This window comes from Anopheles merus, chromosome 2L, assembly GCF_017562075.2.
Source record: "Anopheles merus strain MAF chromosome 2L, AmerM5.1, whole genome shotgun sequence".
NCBI classification, from domain to species: domain Eukaryota; kingdom Metazoa; phylum Arthropoda; class Insecta; order Diptera; family Culicidae; genus Anopheles; species Anopheles merus.
In genome coordinates this window covers 20,431,487-20,448,802 of record NC_054083.1, presented here as the reverse complement: position 1 = coordinate 20,448,802, position 17,316 = coordinate 20,431,487, and the positions used below count along the sequence as shown (strand labels likewise).

Here is a 17,316-nt window from a genome sequence, read left to right as displayed (position 1 = left end):
ATGCATCTAGAGTGAGAGAAAGGTTCCATTCGATTCTGTATCGTGCCGCACGACGCTTGAAGCCGCTGGGAAATGGATGACGTCCGGCAGCAGGATTTGTCGCAGTAATTAGGACTTAAGTGATCCGGGAAGGATTTCGTGGTTACAGATGCCGAATCACGGACTCGGTTGGATCTTGACCGGGTTTGGACATTGAAATCGACCAGCACCACCAGCACAATGTTCTTCGCATTCTTCGTAGTTCTGTTCCTAGCAAAGGAATTTGAAGCTAGCAGTCAGGGACTGCTGGTAGAATACAAAGCCATAGATAACAATCTTAATCCGTAGTTCGTGGTTTGACGTTAATCTACCCGCGTCACACTGCGGATGGATGAATGTGCGTGCTAGTGGCAGTATTCCTTACGCATTGGAATGACTCTTTGGACCGTTGCAAATGCTAACCGGGAAGGAACAGAATCATGTCAGCGTGTCTCCCAATCCAAATCTCCCAATCTGCCAAGCAGGAATCCTGGAAATTAAATTGTTTTGGTGACATTTGCTCTGCCCGACGATAGCGCATATTTGAATAGAAATAAGACATTTTGCGTAGACGCCACCCATCGTCCGAGTCATCACGGCCGTAAAGTTGCCCTTAATGTGGTGGAAAAGCTTTTTGTTGTTTATAATTTTTCGCATAAAAGCGGGTGTAAAATGAAATTAAATTTTGGCTCGAATGCTATTTTCTTGGTATCAAGGCTTTCGACTTACAACGGCAGTATTTTCTTGTCAATGTAAACATGTACTGCTTGCTTTGCTACGTCGCCCCGATAACTTCCGTAAACAGTAACGCATAATTTAAGCCATCAGTGAGTGGTTTATGCAAAAAGTTTTCAGCTTTTGAACAACTTCAACCATATCTTACTCCTTGCCCTTGGTGTTCTGACAGTACAAAATTTGTACTCATCTCCTAGGCGGCGGAGCTTTTACAGCTTCAAAGTATCAACATGAGAGTGGTGGGTCGTGGGGGTGAGTAAGTCTGCCACAAATCAGACGTACTTTTTTACAATTTATCGCTTCCAGCTCCCGTTTTAGGTCCTTTTTTACGGTAGTGCTAGGATTTTCGGAAAATTAACTTCCAGTTCCAGTTGGACCAGGAAAATAGCTCCACGCGCAAGAAGCACCTCACAAAGAAATTGGAAAGAAGCCGTTTCGGTGCGTGTTCGATTTTATCACGCTCGTTCAGTTCTCAATCATCATGGAATGGTGGGACCGCTTCCGCTGGCCGCCATGGTATGGCTTTCTTTCCTTCGATGCGGTTGAACGAGTTGTGCGGAAATCAATAAGCATAAATCAGACCTCGAACAGCTTCCGCCCGGTACCCGGGACATCAGAATCGAAAAATGTCCCCCATTTGGGGGCTGTCGGCTCCATACATTCAAGGACGATTGGAGGACACAGCGAAGCTTTTTGGCAATGCTTCTTCTTCGTATCCACTGAAAAGTATGCCGAGATGGCGGCGAGAAGATAAAGTTTCCGATTGGAAGATGCTACCCTTGCCCCCGAGAGGTGCAAGTAGCACCGGGTGTAGGTGTTAAAATGGGGTTTTTGTTTTGTTATTTGTTCGGTAGGCGGCTGCACCTGCCACCGTCAGATGCGACAACACAAACACAACCCGACCGGTCGCCAAATATGTAGGAAGGGGGGAGTGTTATTTGTAAAAGTTCTACTGCTGATGGTGTACATTAACGGGTTGTAAACGACAGCACATCCGTGGCCTCGGTCCCAATTGCGCCTACTAGCACGCTTGTGGGAAGGTTCCGTTGTGGAAGGGAAGGACACAGAACGGCTGGAAAACTTTCACTTTCCGCCGAGGGCAGCAGCAAGAATTCAACGACCCTTTGGTGAAGAACTTGGACAGGGCGCGAAAGGAAAGATAAAACAAAAACAGCAGCACCACAACCACCTCCCGAGTCGACACCGGAGAAGGTTGAAGTGTACTTGAACAACAAAGCCCAACTCTCCTCTGCGCTGGCTGTATGAGCGCAGCCGTTCGGCTATCTCTGCGCCATTGTCTGGCCAGGTCAAGAAGTTTGGTTCGCTTGTTTATTTACCGCGCAATCGTTTGCGCGATTGCGACAACCAGGTGACCGATTTTCTAGCCTCGTTATAACGTTTACTTCCCCGTCGCCGTGTGCTGTGGCCTACCACCTTCCAGGTGTATTTGTTGGTAGCGGCTAAGCGGGGAGAAAATAAAGATACGCAGACCCCGGTTGCTCCGTTGACAGTAATGGAAGAAGTCACAGAGCGGACAATGGCGTACCTGAGCAACCATGTTTCATTAAGGACACACGTGTGCGCTTCAAGAGTTGTTTTCTATTGTCGAGTATTGTTTTGTGCCTTTAGCGCGGGTCTATTCATTTCGACAGGTAAGAGAAAACAACATGATGGTTGATGCAGCGAACACATAAATTGCGCATTGCGTAGATGATGCTGGTTGCAGAGGATATTGCAATACTCTTCCCGGACAGGGACAGTTTTATTGTGCCATGGATGCCTTGTTAAGGTTAGCCTACATTTTAGTTCTGACTGTAGAACTATTCTCGAGTTGTGTGTAGACTCTGCAAACTTTGGACCAAATCGTCCCGGAAGGCAGACGCGCCTTTCGAAAGATATATTTCACCAAAGGTTCACTTCGTCAGTATTGCTGTTGGTCACACCCTCGGGTACAGTAGCTGCAGTCATGCCCTGCTTCGCCTTAGATGCGATGTCGTAGGTCGGAGCTGAACTTCAAGATTTATTGCATTGTCCGAAATGTGCAGTTTCGTGTAGGTCAACGTATATACGCACCCTTGCTGATCGTTTTCCTCCTATACATACTTCAAGATATTGTGCTTTTTTTGTTTCTTGACACGCCCAAACTGACCCTTCGGAGGGGACAAATTTTTATCGGGTTTAAAAGTCTCATAAATTCGTTTCCAAAATCATATCTGCTCAATGACAACTGTGTCCCTTTCTTTGATGCCAGATAAACACGAAAGCTCGGGATGATACTCAGGGACATGGAATTAGCAGAACTTTTGTATCCGGCGGGCCGGAATCCGTTCATATTCTGGGAAAATAAAATATTCTCCAATCATGACGAGCCGATATATGATAGTGGTGCTAAGTGGACGACCTTTGCTGTGCCTTGCCAGTGACAGCTGTCATATTTGCTGCCAACCGCAATGGCTCAAAACCCCTGCCGCCGCATGCCTGCGTAGTGATGAGTGGACGGTTTTATGTGAAACACATAAAACTCCTGCCAACGGGGTATCGTTATGGACAAAAATGGCAGCTGTGAAGCTTTTGCCATTCGTATTGTTCTAACACGCGTCGATGCTATCACCATTGTGGAGCAATTTATTTTATATGACCTTTTCTGCGGCGGCTGCTGTTCTTCTATACCCCGGCACCTTGGAACGCTGCCTGGAAGAGCACCAAGTTTGACCGAAATTTTCCTTCCATTTCTATTCCCAACTCACCCTGTCCAGGGATCGTTCGGAACCGTTCGTGCCGTTTTATTTTGTCGTAAACTCGAAACCAATAGGAAGTCGTAAAGACGTTCGACAGGATCAATGGCGGTTTGGTGTGGCGATGGGAAGTACGTGACTTTTCATTGCGTTCCGTTGTTAGTGGTGGGTTGTTTTTTTTTGTCCTCCGGGGTTTTATTCCTAATACTTTTTGTTAAACCTTGAAGAAAATCTTTCTCGAATCATTATTTTGGAATCGTTACCGAAATATTATTGTTACCAGTTTGCACTTCAAAAGGTTCGAATTCTAAAAAGTAGAACTGCTTTTTTCATCCCATTATTTAATGATAGATCCTATCAAGTGATGTATTACCCCTGAATAAACCCTTCCGATGCGGAATCCTTTATTTAAAATCCTGCCTGCTGTCAGTCAGGCAGTAAACCCAAGATCCCCGTTCCCTGACCAATGACGGGTTTATCTAACCTTTCACTTCCGCCAAGGATTACCAACATCCCAACCATCCCCCCAGCCCTTTCCAGTAACGTAGAAGCCAAAGTAATCATTTCCTTAGATTGAACTCATTTAATAAAGAATTCAGCAGGAGATAGGGCACGGAAACCGGGAACCACTGCTCCTAAAAATAGCAATCGCACCAAGAAACCAGGCAAATGAAAGGAATACGTTCCAGTCCTTTCTCTCTGACTACTGTTTGCCACAGCTATCCCTGTGCCACTGTATCAAGGTGTTTGTTTTGAGGTTCGGGCTTGTGCTCTGCGAGGTTGTTTGATGGCCTTAATTTAGCATTCTTTTTCGAGGCAGGCTGCCCGTTGTTCGCTCAGCAAGTTGTGTTCCAGCTTTTTTGGGGAAAACGGTATTTTCACGCCCTTTTTCCGGTGGGTCTCCGTATACGAATTATGTAGGAGGTGGCTCCATCGGGAATGCTGTGGGAGCGGGCAGGCAGAGATTTATCATTTCCGCTGTTTCGCCACCGTACACTTCCGTTTGCACCAATTGCCGAAGGTGTTGGTTGCTGGTGTTGTTTGCTATGGTTCACCTCTGACCACGTTTCTCTCCGCACGCTTCACACGGTACCTCGTTCGCTTTCCGCGAGATGGCGCCCCCGGGAACGTAGAAGATGGCGCATTCCTTCTTCCCCGTACGCGCACGGCAGGACACGGAAATGATCGTAAGTAAACGAAATGTTTAATCTTCGCTCCCGGTGTACGTACCTTTACATTTGTCATTCCTGGTCCATTCGCATGGTGCGTTACGTATGCTTTTTAGTGCTTCCGGTTTTTGCGCCCGAAAGGTAGGCAAAAGAAAGGCAAAAAAGCTCCAGTCTCATTTATCGGTGTCACGCACGTGTAATGGAGCGTTCAGCAGAAGCAAAGAACATACGAAGAGAGGGAAGAAAATTGGATTACACCCGAACAGAATCTGATTGTGAAGCTTTCCATGGTATTGAAAGTGTATTTGCCTTCAAAGTGCCTTCAAGACGCACATTCCAGCTTCCGTTGCCTGCGGATGCTCAACATCGTACTCTTAAAGCACTTGAGCTTGTGCGACTTTAAACAGGCATCTCAGTTTCATGGTAAAAGCTAACCAAAGAAAAAAGCATCTCTCTTTGTTTGTTTCCTTCAAATGATATTAGCAAGTGATTTGCTCGAATACTTTTACTCGGCAAAATACAAGCCTTTTCGGTAGCTTATCGGTTTGTGGCGTAGCCCATCTCCTCCTGCAACGGCTTGGCACCGGATCTGCCACTGCCAGAGAGCTTTGTCTAAAAGGCACGTTTTTCACGCAATATTTTTTACCCCTTACCTCGGTCTGGGTCGTGGCCTTCCTTCCGTTGGTATGTCTAAGCACTTGAAACGTGTTACAAACACAATCCCCAATCTCCGGCCGCGCGCTTGTTTGAAATGCCCTTTTTTGCGCATTACCATCATGCTCATCCGGGCATACGCCCAACGGAAGTGGTGAGGTGCACTTGCGGGAAACAAACGGAAATGCCAGTGTTTAACATTTTTTCGCGACAGTAACACACAAGTTGGTTGGTTTTTCCTTTTTTCAGTCGTTCTTCTGTGACTGTCGCGCTTGTGTTGTTGGTAAACCATTGTCAAACACAACGTTATTATGGTCTGCAAAAATAGATGGGGAAACAGCTTTGGTGTTTATGGATGCATCGATGGAACGCGGAATGTGTTAGAATGGTTCGTGTTAGAATGTACGTTTGCTAATCTACGGAGAAGCGGAAACATAATCGTACAGTATAGAAAAAGGGAAATGTTCTTTCTCTTCTGATGAATAATTTTCCTTTCTAAAATTTATTTTAATGGTTTGTATCCACATTAGTATAATTTTCTTGTCATTGGATATTGATGTAATCTTTATTTTCTCTCACATGTTCAATTCTATTGATCTGAAACTCCTGTGAACCTTGCTACTGTTTAATTCATTTTGCATATCTCGATGTTTCCTTATACTAACCCATTTTACAATTCTAATAAGATCGCTGTCCTATAGGGATTCTACTATTATTCATCGTTGTCGTATTCCTACTGCCTATAAAGTTAACCATTTCGACACCCCTGGAGCGTACCTTAAAACGGCTATTATCATTTTCCAATCTCTATTAAAAGTCCGAACTTACATACATCTTTTAGGATACCATTATTGTGAAATATTTGCAGGATCAAAAGACAGACGAGTCTCCATCGACTGCCGTGCCTGCTTAAATTGATGTTTGTTAAGAGAAATCACTCAGTAATTAATCAAACCGTAGCCAAACCCACGATTTCGCCACTGCTGAAGCCTCACAGCCCACCGTTAGACAAATTGGCCACTTCCCTTCCAAACTTTGTAACTGCGCAAATAATTCAAATTGCTTTTCATTAATTATGTATACTCTTTCTCTATGTTGGCTGTCCCCGGCTCCACCAGCACTCGTTAAAGAACGTGCACTCGCTCTAGTGCTTACCCATTAAAACCAGTGTGCTTCAAAAAGTCAAACCCTCCAATAGAAAGGTAAACCAAAAGACGCTGCTGCAAACTTCGTAATGATTTAACTCTCGTAACGCACATAAATCCATTCGAACGAAACGTAATAACCCGCAAACACCCGCCACATTGTCCTTTTTATCGTGCCCTAAGTCATCTCCCTCTCATACTTCGGTCCACCTTTTTTCCAGTGGATGGCAAGAACGGTGCCAAAATGTTCTCTTGCGTGTTTTCCGGCTGGCAGGATTTTAATTATCTCCATCCGGTTTTCGGGGAGGGGGGCGGTGTTCGGTAAAAATGTTTTCCATTTCCGCGCGATACGCGCCTGCTGCACCATTCGGTCGCATGATCTTTGGTGTTGTTCGTTGGTCTCGGGAAGTCACTTTTCCCCAAGGATCTTGGAGATTTTCTTAAAATTAAAACAACGCCCTGAGTTTGTAATAACCAGTGGGCGCGTCTTGCTTCGCCTTCACCAGAATGGTGCTTGTGTTCTTCTTTTGGTGTGCAAGAATATTCATAAATTTTGAACAATCTGCAATCATACAATTACCCCCAAACCTCCATCTTCGGCACAGATTCTGTGAACAAGCCAAATTGGGGATTGCAGCAACGTGCGCACAGCAAATGGTGTAGAGCTTTCGGAAACGACGCCTTTTCCGTTCAGCAATGAGACGATCATTACAGCAGGTTCCTCCAGAGATTGAACGTTAATTTCCGTGCAACACCTTGCCTGTTCGTTCGTTCGCTTCATCTACGACAACGGGCGGTACAAATTGCCACAACCACCACCGCCACGTTACGGCCACACCATCCAGATTTTATGCTGCCATAATTACCAAACAGCTACCATTAATATTAATATCTACGAGAAATGGCAAGAAAACAACTCAGCGACGACCACCGGAGAGCTGTGAACCAGTGGCACGATTGCAACTTCACACCTTCCCTTCCCAACACCCGAGGCCTATTAAAACGTTCCGATTCATGTTCCGCGCTGCTACTGGAATTGATTGGTGACGATGGTTAACGATGCTGCCGTTTGCCACCTCGAAACGATGCTCCAGCTAAAATCACCACCAAGTGCATACGATGCAAATGTGCGCTGCAATTGCAAAACGATCAGCGTAATGGCGCAGGTCAATGAAGAAATATGAAGAACTCGGCCGGCATGCAGTGTGGCAAAGATGGCGCGAAGAGTCATGTCGGCCAAACGGGAGGAGGAGGACTCGTGAATGTCGTGTTACTGTTGTGTGTTGAATTTATGTATCGCTTCATACGGTGGTTCCATGATCGACTTCTTGGAAGTCATCGTTTAATTGGCTGGAATTGGCAAAAGGTTTCTGCGATAGAAAGTGATGGTGCAAATCCAAGAAACTATCGTGGAGTGGCAGTTGTTTTGAATGTATGGAGATTTCTAATGACGATGCAGAATTGCTGGAGTATATATATTGAGCATATTGAGCGCTCTGGTGGTTGTGTCACTTACTGTCAAATGGCAGACTCATGCAGATATTCTTAACTTCGCCACCATCTTTACTACTCGATAAAATCAAATGAATGAAAAATGTATCTGCTCTGGCACACCTGTGGGTAGTAGACTACGGAACATTACACCCGATAATTGATGAAAACCTCAAAAGGTGTAGGTTTTGCGTGTGCAACCCACTCATTTTTCCTACGATTTTCATTCATGCTGCGAAGCTTGTTGGTGGCTGGCACACTGAATGAAACCCTTTACCCCCTACGCAAAACCGGCTGCAGCACCAAGCCCGTTTTAGTGGGCCACTAGCGCAGCGAACTTCTTGTGGTCGACGTCCAACCACTCGTTGTATGTACCTTTGCAAACCCACAGAAAAGGCAAACAACGGCACAAAAAGGAGGAGAATGTACTACTTTCCGCAGCGTAGCGCCAAGATGTCATTAGAATTGGTCCGGTTTTAAGATGCCACGGGTTTTGCCAACATGTGGGTCGAATGCAAATAATGTCGGACGCCCGGGAGACGACGTGAAGACTCCATCGCATGTTTGGTTTTGCGTTAGGTGCGAACGTTAGCGACCGACCACACTCTCTCCCTGGCATGATCGACATCGAACTCGTTCGCATTTTACACACCTTTCCGTGATATGCGTCCACTTGGTTTGTGTGTGTGTGTGTGTGTGTGTGGGTAAAGAGTAGGTGAGGTTTTCGTTCAAGAAGTCTTGTTGGGCCCACTTTGCGGCCCGTTATAGCCCCCTGTTTGCATGGTGGACCAGAAACCCAACCCAACCTAACCGCCGTAACTGTGTATTGCGGTAGTCGATCGATTCTGCTTCGGTCAACCTGTCAAGAAATCGCCAAAAGCAAGTGGTACTTCAGGACCCACTCCGCGACTGAAGTTGAAGTCCACCATTCCAAATGAAGCCAGTTTGGTGCCAGGTGTACGGGAAAATTAGTGGCAATCTCCCTTTAATAGAGATCCATTACAAATGCCCACGCTTTCGAGTGTAGCAAGTGTGCCTCAGATTTAGGTAACTACAATCTGTCGAAATAGTCTCCTACCTCACTCTGTATGGGCGGCAAGATCTATTCCATTGGTGTTACCATATGGTACTTACAAACTAAAAACAACTTAGTCGCCTGCTTTCCAAGAATGCCTTGCACGGTGTTTAATCTGCTCTCCACCTCGAAACGAACCGTTTAACACCGTTCGGACGCGCTCAGTTCCAGTTTCCAGGCTCCGGTTTAATGTCATTCCATTTGTCCCACGTACCGGCCTGCCACTTATGCAAATCGGCTGAAATCCTAATTTATCTCCTTTAAGATATCGACGGCGCAAACGGCAGCAGCCACACTTGTCCCACAGTTCCTACGCACAGTGTGGTTCGAATGTCCATTACTCTTTTAATTCCCGCCAGGGTTTGGAGTTGTGTAGTTGCACTGTGACCAGTTTATGACTCGCAGAAAAAAGTGTCATGCCTTTTGTACATGTCCATTTGCCCCTCAGTTGTGACCTTAACATTCTTGAACGTTGATCATAGAATCCGTGCAGGTTGTAAGTGAAATGAATGATTGCGTTGAGTTTGTTTTTGTGCTTCAAATCCGCACACTGTTTGATCGAAACTCAATGCGTAGGGCAGAGAAATGTTGTAAACCGTTCAAGGTAGCAGTTCGACCCTATCAAAAACAACACTCCCTAGTTGAGTGCTACAAAGTCTAAATGTATTTCCAATCAACGGCAGCCCGAACAGCCGACAAGCAATAAAACATTAGAGGGCGTAGCTTGCTTTTTTACGATCGGCGGTGAATCTCCCTGTCCGCGAAATCCTACACCCAACAACCGCGGGCAGCAGCAGCAGTAAGCGCAACACTGTTTTATTGATTTGGTGGCGTCGTAAAAATTGAACGACATCTCGAACTCCCCCCGAATGGGCGTTTGTTTCTGTCTTCGTCTTGGTCATACTGACGCTAGGAGTAGCTTCTTGATTTCTCCACTACCCGTCACAAGAAGAGCCTGTGCCCTACTTAAGTCGCTAGATAAAGCCGGGCATCGTAACAGCTTCCCTCGGCTGAGTGACAGCTCTGATCGGAGTTCGATCGGAGAGTAGAAAAATGCCATAAAAATCGAACCCACCGAATTGGATGAATTTCTTTCCATCGTTACGTTCGTTCTTGTTTAATGTTTCACACTTTGGTACTCATTATTGATGCGGATCGGCGTGCTGCGAATATGCGTTACGTCTGCTATCTAGCTTGCGCTCTTGTCCGGCATTCACCTTCCGCCTCGAGGCAACTTTCAAATCATAAATTTCAATCTAAAATCAAGAGAATTTATTTCGAGCATTATGCAAATTTCGCACCCTACTCCCACCGGGATACGGTCAGAAGTTACCCAACGGGGGAATGGCTCCTGTAAGTGTGAACCATCGCTGACTGCCGCTGCAGACAGGAAGTGTACATGAAAGACTGGAACAGAACAGCAGCAGAGAATGGCACGCAAACTTTTTTGCGCGCTATCGGTAGGAGAGTCCCAAATCATTGTTAGAGATTTTGCTTTATTGCAGCTATTGTATAATGGCCGTCTACTCTTTTCGTTAAGTCATTCGCAATTTTTTTTTGTTAAAGAAACTTTGGACTGTGTCCTAACGGTTGAAGCTGCTAAGATTTTATAATGTAGTGTAAAGCAGTTAATGAGCTCTGCACACTGTTTATTGCACCTTGACCACACTGGGCGAACGATTTATGAACAGATGGGTGGTGGAACTTCAAGGTATTAATATATTTTTGCACAAAGATCGCCACAATGTGGCTTTGTCATACATTGGGCGAAGATTTATTGTGAAGAATTGGCCATGTTGTAAAGTTCCGGTTGCGTTTACTCACCTTTCCCGTTGGTAAAGTTAATTAAACACAAACCACCACTGACCCAAAGCTGATGTCTTTGTTTGTCGGGCAGCCTTGTCTCGGCGGCGCACCTCTGCATAAGTCGGTTACCGTACAGATCCCGTGCAGACGTGCAAATATCAAGGGTAACAACACATTAAGTGCATGTGTGAGAGGAGTTTATTGCTTCTTTTGGGTGGCAATTAACTGTCCACGGTTCCGGTAACAGTAGCAGCAGCAGCAACAGCAAATCAAAGTGCATTGGTTCGAATTTCTCATCCGACACGCGCAGAGAACGCGCAATAAATCGGAGCTAAAGCACCTGGCGCCTTGCAAAGCTCCCTTACAGCAGCATCATGACTTCAACAAACCAGCCAAGGTTATATTGGGCGAAAAAAACCTACTACAAAAAACGAGTATCTCAAAAAAGAAAAGATTACGGTGGTTAATGTGTAATCGGCTTAAGTTTTATTGTTGCTCCTTTTGTTCCGCCCTTGATCGGATCGCCTTACGCGGCCTTCCCCGGGAGAGGCTCTCCGTATCTTATCCATCAATTGGCCAACTGAGAGTTGGCGGGCTCGAAATAAAACGGAATGGATTGTTTTCGAGGTAAAGTTTTAACGAGCCGCAACATATCATTCATTAACTGGATCAAATCCAAAGACACACACCTCATACCACCCTGTGTGGATGTGTCCCAATTTTTGTATTTCCACAAGGTTAAATAACAAACATTGGAACGCACCCACCGAGAGACTTGCGTCCCGATCCTCGGCAATTAGCTGTGGGGGAAAACAACAATCCAATCGGTGAGCTTATTGGATGCTTATCCAAAAATGGCATAATAATTTTAAAGACTCAAATTATTGATAAAACCGCCGAACCCCCCACCTCGCTGATAGGCGCCTTCAGCCAAAAGCTTCAAACCACATTACGAACGATCGTAAACAAACTTCACTATCAGTCGTCGTGGCTAGGCTGATCCAGCACAGGAAGGTTTGACATTTTCAATTCCATTGGCATTGGCTGGCGTGATCCAAAACAAAACTAAAAAAAACCGGTAACTTATCGGTAATGTGATACAAATACGAACGAAATTAATTTTTATTGGGTCTGGTAGTCGTCGTCTGGCATGGCGGCGGTGCCATGCTCCAATTGGCGTTACGAAAGCGCTGTATTTATTTCAATTGACTTTGTCACTGTAGATCCTAGTTTATAGCTCTGTTAATTGATAGTTGCTGATGGAATTAGTTTCTTGTTGTGTATGATAATGTTTAATTCCATTCGATTTGAATTAATTTCATAAAACGAATTAAGTGGATTATGCGAATTCTCATCAAAACCCGACACAGTAAGAAAACAACGATCAATACCTTTTATACGATTGATTGGCATCTCAACGTTCCTGTATTAACGCAAGAAGTACGCTGCAATTGCTTAACCAACAGAATCTTAACAAACATATTATCGACCTAACCCCCGCTCGTCGTTTACTGTCTTGATACGAAACTTAATGACCGATGAAAAACAAACCACGAACGTCCCAACGGCGAAGAACCCAACGACAGAAGGGAGCAAAAAGTTGTTCCCCCGAAAAGTCGAAAGCCTACACAAATGAACGCACAATTTGATCGGATTGACATTGACTTCAGTCGATTTGATGATGAGTTTCTACGGCCTCGCTCTTGCTCACATCTTTCCATAACTTTATTACATTGATTGTTGGTAAACTTCACTTACCCGTAATGTAGGCAGTAGCGCGGGTAAAGCTTTCAAATTATTTTCGCTTCCCCAATGCGTTTTGTGCTAAGGATCGGTGGGCATAAATAAATTTCCATTTCAGTAGAAGCTGTTTTGTCCTGCTTTTTTTTGAATATTTTTTTTTTTACTTAGTTAAATTAGAGCGCAAGGAACCGTGGAAAATGGGCCACAAGAAAGGAAAACAGATCCTGGTCGATTTCTTGGAAGTATGGCTTTTTTTGTGTCCCTCCCGCAGAATGAGATGAGGTCTGGGGTTTTGTTTTTCCTTTTCTGGACCGCTGATTACTTAACGCTTTGGTGGAATAAATTATCCATTTTGTTTTTGTGTTATCATACTTCCATTTCTTTCCCCTTCCTGTATCCTATTCCTGCGATACCGAGCAATAACAATATTACACGCCGCTCAGGAGCCAGCAGATTGTTCGGTTTCTTTGTGACATTTTAAAAAGCATCGAAAGTGGCACTGGTTTACTTTGTGTACGCTGGAACGACACTTATGCCCTCGTTTAACGTCCGGAAACTACCCTCATAATCTCGTTTGCCTGACTAGACACTCGGCAAATCGATCATATTCTTGTGCTTGCACCGCATCACTGTCCGTCACTGCCGTGACCAAACCAGACTAGACTACTGCTTGCTGCCCGCGGAGCGGGATTTCCCGGACGGATGTGGGCTGCAAATTAGCCCCGTTTTATGAGCGTACCAGACTTTTACCACATGCTGGCGTTCGACGATACAGAGCGTTTTCTCTTCGCGACACAAACGGGGAAATGCAAAACAGCTCGCTCGCTCGTCCCCCCGGCACACGTCATACGCGAAATAAATCTTAATCAAATTAAATCGTCTCCCAAGCTCGCGGGGAATAGTTGAACGCGAACTAAAAAAAAGGAAGGGTCGTGTTACGCTTCATCGGCTTGGTCCATGCAAAGAGGGTGAATGGAAGAGCTGGGTCCAAGCTGACAGGGCTAGGGAATAAATAAATTGCAACTTTTCGCACATCAGTGGCCGTGTTCAAGCGCCTCGTTTGTCCCGATAAACGCACAGAGCAAGCGACTTCTGGACCACAGGTAGTAAACCTTTCAGGTTAACACCAGGTCGGTTTGGTCGCCGGTCGTCGACTAACAAGGCTTCCAGCTGGGCCTATCTATACTTTCCCCTACATCCAAACTCCAATTAGTCCCCGTTTTAACATAACGTGTTGCGGTGGTGCCGACTTTACAACACTGCTGCCACGAATGTCCATACAGTACTCGGCTGTTGCAATTTATTTCTCGTCACATACTACTCACTCGTCACCCGGGACGGGTCACTACTGACATGCTAAAAACAGTATGGGATATTGCTAGGGATTTGCTAGTGATACACACCGTTTTTTGCCTCACCTCGAGCACCCGAAGCACTCGGAGATGCTCCATCAGACACAACGCTTGGCAGGATTACATTTAATCGCACCCAACGAAACAAGACGCCCGTTCGTTATCCGATGTCTGTGGGTCTGTTGGTGTCAACTACATGCTGTTAGAGGGTTGTATTAAGCGAATCTTACACGTGGTTTGATGCGTTTTAGCAGCATTGTAATTACCAGTAGTCACGACAGAAATACAGCGCAATTTTCTCTCTGTCACAATGATTTATTATTCCAATTACTCTCATTTTCTATCAGGTTTGAATCCCTGGTTTCGAAATTGATCGATTTATTCGATGGGTAAAGAAATCCGTTTTAATTTCCTCTTTATATTATATCTCTCAATGTTGTTCCACGCAATCTGTGCACCAACTCCCTTGTGATAGCATGTAATCGCTTTGCTTTTCTGCCAAAATGCAGCACATAATGCTCGTAACGTACGTGCTCGAACGAACATACTGGCTGGATAGTAGAACAAGCTCACCAATTTCAGCTGACAAATCGTTTCGGTGTGTAAATTCTCCCGAGCTTAGCGCGTTATGAGCATTTAAACCTCTTGAGAAATAGAGCGCTCCCGGCAAGCATCTTCATGGAGAACTGCGTACCATCTTTACTCTATTCGTGTCCTTCCTTTGGAAGTTCCTATATGATCAGCAAGCGCTCCGTTTCAAAAACAAAGATGAGTCGGATGGTTTGCACCGTGGCCGGCATCCTCCGGACATGTCTCTAAGTCCATGTAAGCAATTTTATATTGTTATAAATCGTTTCAAAATCCACCCGAATTACTTTAGCTTTTTAACACAAAAATATACATCATTCTTCATTGACCGAGGGTCTGTTAACAAGCGACAGGGAAACCCTTTTTTGTTGCGTAGAAAAGTAAAGGAGCTTTCCTCAAGATAACATGCACGTTTCTTTGCCAGCTTTTGAGATCCCCAAACAACGGCGCGGTCCTTTTTCTTTTCGCTCGTGTTGATTATTGATTCCGCAACCGTCGCTGCTGGGGATGTGTTTTATTGTTCGCCGGATAAAATGGTCCATTTTGGGGGAATACGATATCCATTTAGCTTTCGCTACTAGGCGTGCTACAACAGTGAAATAAAACGGTACAAATCGAATTGGGTTCGTTTCTCTTATTCACACACGCATACTTTCGTATATTTCGTGATCGATTTGATTGGATTTATTTAACCTTTTTCATTCGCTTTTTTGTATCTTTTAAGGTATGTATCTCAGAGAATACGACCACGGAAGCAGGTCCCGAATTCGTTTTGGAAGAAAAATGTAGAAAAAAGGCAAAGTAAATTGATCCGTGGAGAGATGTTCCCGCTGGAACAAGTGTATTATCCATGCACAGAATTAAAATGTATGCTGAAGTTCGGAAAAGTGGGAAAGAATCGCTCAATATTTTGTGGAACCTGCCTCCTCGAAAGTACTGTGGCCAGGCCGAAGTAGAATCAATTTATTCTTTGCATGTTTCAACACTCGCAAAGCGTAGCTAGAAACGTAAATTGCTACCAATTGCATCTGCCGAGTAGGGTAGGGACGCGGCGCAGCAACGTGACGCCAAATGATACCGAATGTGGCCGGTTGCCAATCATCGATTCAATTCCGCGTGTGTATTAGGTGGGGCTGAAAAGAAAAACTGCTCCGGCAATGGCTCCCGAGGGAAACTTCCACAATTCCAGCAGTTCCAGTTGGGCATTTGCGTTGGCGGCATCAAACCGCACGCCGCGCGACAGTGTTGCAAAACTTTGCTCGCACATTTCGGTCAACCCAGACGGGAGCAGTAGCAGCGCGCCCAGCGAACCCATTTCGGTCGGCATGCATTAAATTTGCATAATGCACACCTCTCACACAGCCGTCACAGGGCTGTGGCATTCTGGGGGTTTATCCGTGGAATAGCGCTTTATATTATTTCGCAAGCAGCGAGCCTCGAAATGGGTGAACCGGCCGAGGCTGCACGAAGCAAAAATCAATCAGTTTCGAATTCGACATCGACCAACACACAAGGGTGGTAGATGAATGCATTTAAAGTGTCAACTCTCGGTGCGATCGATGCGCACAGTCCTGTACAGATTCACTTAAAGCTGACTGGCTGTGGTGCTCTGCGACAGTTCGATGACTTTTTCGTCCCTGCATCTAGGGCCACCAGGTTTGCCAGGACAAAAAAAGACAGCACAAAGCACTGGCTAAGTCCAGTAACGCTGCACGGACCGACCACTACCCCAGTACCTGACGATGAGTTTGCCAAAGACTCGTGAGACACCTCTCACCATAGACACATTGCATTCTTTTCGACGTCTACGAAGTATCTGTTTGCCATCATGTTAGCCAGTTTGCTCTCTCCCTTTTTGCTCTTAGTGATGCATTTTTCATAAAATAACATCTTTCGTTTTTTTCGATTTCAATTTTAGTGCCCTTTTCCTGGTTGCAGAGAGACAGAGAAAAGACTGATAAGTGTATGCAAATAGAGTCAACTTAGCTATTGTCGCTGGAAATGGGGAGGGGAGTCACAGCAATTGATGTTGAAATGTCGTCGACGCCGATATGTCCCGCGTCCTGCTGAGACGGAGATCTTCCTTTGTTTCTGTCTCTGCAGTGTTTGCTGGAATTGGAGGTACACTGGTTGATGGAATCGTATTCGTATTTATGTATTATTTACGATCGATGCTGCAGCTTCACTGGATCTGCATCTATTTGCAGTTTATTTGCACCAGCAACTTCAACACTGAATGGCCAAAATTCGATTGCTTTTATTTGGGTGCTGACGTCTATATGTGTGTGTGTGTGGTTGGGCATTATTTGCCACTTTTCCAATCATTGCATTATAACACCTTTCGCTATCGATTGGACATTCAATTTCCGGGCGAAGTGATTTCTTTTTTTTACGATGGCGGTTTTAAGCATGAAACGAGGGTACACGCCGGATTTGGACACGTGTTTCAGCTGTCAAACTGCTTGTACAGAGAGTCCTTATGTCAATATTTAATCGGTTCTAGGTTGCGCCCGGTTCAAATGGTTCCAAAATAAGGCAGTCCGCTGCAACGCCCGGTACTGGTGCCGCCGGCGTTGTGTGTGTGTGTGCTCTCTTTTCCCAATGACAGTGCAAACACCGGCACAGATTCGTTGTAAATAATTAATCAAAACAAACATGCGAATCAATTTTTGAGCGAATATTGATAAGCACCCGCAGCTTTTTGGTGGCAGAATATTGGCGGCTCTTGCCACTCCTTGCGACTCCACTGCGACCGCTATTAAGTATTCAACTTCGATAAACGAAATTTGAGCGGCGTTTTTTGTT

General features: G+C 45.2%; 1 protein-coding gene across 2 annotated transcripts in view; it reads left to right on the top strand.

The window, feature by feature from the left end:
* Nucleotides 1-17,316, top strand: part of LOC121591594 (breast cancer anti-estrogen resistance protein 1) — a 116,585-nt gene that overhangs the window by 82,033 nt on the left and 17,236 nt on the right. The gene's annotated exons all lie outside the window — the stretch shown is intronic.